Raw genomic sequence first — 5,012 nt, 5'->3', positions numbered from 1 at the left:
AAAAAAAAAAAAAAAGAATCCTTGTGGCGCGGGACTTACAGCCTTGGAAAGGTTAAAAGCAGTTGGCATGTACACGGTGTCAGAACCAGACCACAACTGACCCTCCGGTGGGTTTTCAGAGGCTGTAAATCAAATGGGAGTGCCCATTTACCTCATGAGGAGCAGCTGGTGGATTCAAACCGTGGACCCTTGGGTTGGCAGCTCAAACCCTCAGTACACCACCAGAGCTTCCTTAACAGCAGTGGGTCTGGTTTAAAATATGGACAAATCTGTTGCTGGCTCTCACGTCAAGACAAGCGCCAGCCTTCCCTTCCCGGTCGGGTGTGGCTGCCTTGAGGAGATGCTTTTCTGGAGTGTGAATGGAAGGAGGGCATGCGAGTCCCAAGGGCAGATCAGACACACCAGCACGTCCTCCTCACTTCCCTCGAGTCCCCATTCTCTGGCAAGCCAGCTGCCACGCTGGGAAGAGACCCCTGACCCTGAAGCTGGGAGTTACCGGACTGGACTCTTGTAAACCACTGAGCTGAGGATGTGCTGGGAATGCACAAAGGAGAAAGCAGAAACGTCAATGATGAAACAGCATCTGCAAGAGCCTGGAGACTCGACAGGTCTAAAAACACGCGGTGGGGAGGACAGCGCGGTCACAGCGGCCAGGACAGTGGACACCGGGCGGGCAGTTGCAGATGTGATTTAATGCTCTGTGCAGAAATACATCACAGACACTTCAGGAGCATACACAGTCTTTAAGCCACGTTGTGGGGGTTCCCTGACGTCCATTTGAGGGCTCTGGCCATTCCAGATGCGGGTGTCGAGGTGGTAGTGGCCAGCGCCACCAGATACCACAGGAGATGGCAGAGGGCAGCTCCACCAATCATCTTTCTTGAACTTGCCGTTGATGTAGGGCACCCAATCCAGGATCAGCCTCCAGTCTGGGGCCCACACCAGCACCACGGAGCCCACTGAGCCCCACATACCCCAGCTCCTGGTAACGAGGGCCTGGTCAGCATCATGATGCCAGAATCTGAATTTTTTAAAATAAAATTTTATTTTCATTATGATTTTAACAAACATTTTTAGAGAAGTTAGATTTTCATTCATTGTTGCACATTTAAGCCCTCACCCTCCCTCAGTTAACTTTTTTAAAAAAATATTCATTCATTGTTGCACAGAATCTGATTTTCTAAGTGGTCTGAGTTTTACACAAATACAAAATATTATTACCATATTTTATCTCAGAAATCAGGATTTCTCACAATCTCTGTCAACACAAGTGGCAGCTGTGATAAAATTCTCCTGAAGCAAAAGCACCTACTACTTTTGTTATACTTAAGGACAAATGACTGGGTCTCAGTAAAGGTACAGCCAGAGTGCTTCTTGCTAGTAAGACTAGTGAAACTTCATCTCACATACTTCGAGCAGCCTGTGGGGGGGTGGCCAATGCTTGGAAAAGGATATCATGCTTGGAAAGGTCAGCAAAAGGATCAGCAAGGGAGGGGAAGACCTTTAATGAGATGGATTGACAGTGGCTGCAATGGTTGGCTCCAGTATGTCAGCGATGAGAAAGATGACACAGGATAGGGCAGCGTTCAGATTCATTGTTCATAGGGTAGGATGAGTTGTAAATTACTCGATTGCACTTAACAATAGGTATCAGTTACCCTGAAGCCAACCCATAAGAAGAAGTGTGTGGCTGGCTATCTACTTCCATGATGATTTACAGTCTTAGAAATCATACGGGCCAGGTATATCTGTCCTAAAGGGTTGCTATGGATCAGAACTGACTAGACAACAATTTGTTTTGCTTTCACTGTTATCATAAATAGTTTCTTTTAAATTTCATTTGTTACTAGCATGCAAAAGTACAACTGATCTTAAATTTGTTAAAATGGCATAAAATATGGACTCATAAAAAAGTTGCTACATAATTCTTTATATTCTGTCATCTAGAGAAAATAAAATGGTTACATAAATTGTTAATTACATTAGAAAACCAAAATGTTTACCTAAAAGATATTTTTCTCATTCATTAAAAGTTTATCAGATGTTAAACAGAATGCACATTGTTCTACTAATTTTACTATTTAATACAACTATAACAGATATAAATGCATTTTAATAAAGCCTTAATGATAAATGTTACACAAATGATGTACCAAAGGAGGGGAACCCTAGAATTCAGGTCTTTCACTAGAAAATAAAATAACTATGTTCCTTTATGTCCACATCAGTTAAAGTACCTTTTTTGCCATAAAATTATTCCATTAACACTTGGTGCTTTTAAAACTCATTTTTTAAAAATCTTAAATTCTTTTTTAGGAGATTCGGAAGCATGGGGCCCACAGGAAGTGCGGGGCCAGCAGGAAGCTCGGGGCCAGCCATGCCTGCCTTGCTTTCACAGTTATTTGGGGGGAAACTGCTGTCTAAATGGACAGCTGTGAGACCCCTTAACTCAGAAGCAGCAGAAGCTGCCAGTTGAGTCCCGGCCAGAAGCTGCCTGCCAAGCCGCTGTGAGACCCACCCGCCAGGACAAAGCAGGTACTTTGGGGAACAAACTGTGGTCTGGTCTGACCACATGGGACCCTTTAACTCAGGCAACAGGGAGGTCCTGGGCCCCTCGATGGAAGTGAGAAGCCACTTCCAGAAGGGAACAACAGGCTTCTTCTGTGCTCACTCAGGTACTTTGGGGAACAAACTGCTGTCAGATACTTGGCCTTGCAAGACTTGGGCCAAAGAGAGAGCACAAATATATAGATGCTTCTCAAAACATTGCTGTGGATCAGCATGGAAATTTGAGAGCCGCAGGAGCTGCAAGCATTGGTGGAGTGCAGCAAGTGTAGGTGGGGAACAGTGAGCCTCTGTGGTGTGCAGTGAGCCTCGGTGGGGAGCAGGGACCCATAGCAGGACCCACCCATCAGAAGCAAGCAGGACGGTAGGAAATTGAGTGAGGTACTAAGGGGGGATCATGGCTGATTGCTGGACCAGTTGTGGGACCCCATCATCTTAAGCAGAAAGGAGTGAGATAGCTAGACCTCGACTGAGGTGGCAGACCCAGTTCTCAACAGGAAAACAAAGTCTTCCTGGTTTTCCATTCAGGTCTACCCCACACTCCCCTCCCATGTGCATCTATCTGTGTGTGCATTTTCCCCCACCTCCATCCAAGCATGCATCTGCACATGCACCCACCCTGTGTGCATCTGCTTGTGTGCCTGCCCAACCTTCTTCAAGAGCAGTGACATCAGATCAAGAACCAGCTCCAATCTCAGGCACAAAACACTATACTACAGCAGTGTCCTGAAAGAAGCAGACTACCTCACTCCTCACACAAGCCAAAAGCAAGATATCACCCCCCAAAAGTGACACAATAGCAATGAATTTCCTGGAGCCAGAAAGTCTAATGAAACTTTCAGACAAAAAATTCAAAAGAACAATGATTTAGAATTTTCAGTGGGTAAAAAACAAATTTGAAGAATTACAGGACACTGCAAGTATAAATCAGGAGGAGTGTAAAAAAATAAATTCAAAACAATGCAGATAAAACTAACAAGGTGTTGTTGTTGTTGTTAGGTGCTGTCAAGTCATAGATGACTCATAGCGACCCTATGAACGAAAGGCCTGAGCACTGTTCATACATAGAGTTTCTGGAGGCAGGCCATTTCAGAAGTGGATGCCACTCCTGCTTCCAGGCTTGTTTTAGTTGGGAAGCTCCAGCCAACACTGTCCACCATGGGTACCCATTACCACGTTTGGCACATTACTGTCACAGTGTTCAGCATCACAGCAACCACGAGTTACCTCTGTACAGCAACGCACAGACCAGTGCTATAGCACCTGGAAGAATATTTGACAGGAAAACAATTTGAACCCAGCCTCAGGGCCACAGATTAAAATCACCCACCTTCAGCTTGGTAGCATAACTTTCTTTCCACTAGGCCAACGTGGCTCTCTCTCTGTCGTCATTATTATTGTTGTTAGGTGCCAACCAGGAAGAACATGACTGCCTCCTCTCCCCTCTCCCTTTGGGGCTTAAAGCCGCCTCCTGCCTTAAACCCTAGGCCAAGCCTGGCTTGCCTCTCTCCCGGGGGTAGAGAAAACCTGCACATCAAACACAAGCCCAAAAAAGCACTCAACTCCAAAATCTTCCCATAATTCTTGTGCTTGCACCACCATGCTCCCTCTGGCAACGAGAAGTCACAGAAACCTTAGGAGGAGCCAACCAGAACAAGGCATTAGAGGCACTGGAAAAAGAAGAAACCACGATCCAAAATATGAGGTCCAAGGTTTCAGATGCAGTGGTCAACATGATGGAGGACAAGTGAACAGAGTTGAAGAGATGGAACACAGAACCAGTGAAACAGAAGATAGAATTGTAACCACAGATCTGCTGGAGCAAAAAGCAGAATCAAACAAAATCAAAGGAAAAAGAAGAAAACCTAAGAATAACATGGGACACCATCAAGAGAAATAACGTGCACATCATCAGAATCCCGGAAAAGGAGGAAGCAAGTAAAGACACCAAAAAGTTGTGAAAGAATTATTAGAAGAAAATCTCCCAGGCATAGTGAAGAATGAGAGAATATATATTCAATAAGCTGAGCAAACACCATATAGAATAGACCCCAAAAGAAAAACACCAAGGCATGTCATAGTCAGATTTGCCAGAACTAAAGATAAAGTGAGAATTCTGAAAGCAGCAAGGGAGAAACAAAGAGTAACCTATAAGGGAGAGAGGGAGATTAAGTGCCAATTTCTCAGCAGAAATCACACGAGCAAGAAGACAGTGGAATGACATGTAGAGAACACTCAAAGAACACAAGCAGATATATGTACACCCATGTTTATCGCAGCTTTGTTCACAATAGCAAAGAGTTGGAAACAACCTAAGTATCCATCAACAAACAAATGGATAGAGAAGCTGTGGTATATTCACAGAATGGAATGCTATGCTGCATTGAAAAACCATACATTTGGAAGCTGAACAACACCTTGTTTGAACATGACTGGGTAGTAGAAGA

Source organism: Elephantulus edwardii, unplaced genomic scaffold (assembly GCF_000299155.1).
Source record: "Elephantulus edwardii isolate Elephantulus edwardi_28Jun2011 unplaced genomic scaffold, EleEdw1.0 scaffold00239, whole genome shotgun sequence".
NCBI classification, from domain to species: domain Eukaryota; kingdom Metazoa; phylum Chordata; class Mammalia; order Macroscelidea; family Macroscelididae; genus Elephantulus; species Elephantulus edwardii.
Note: the sequence above shows the minus strand (reverse complement) of the source record.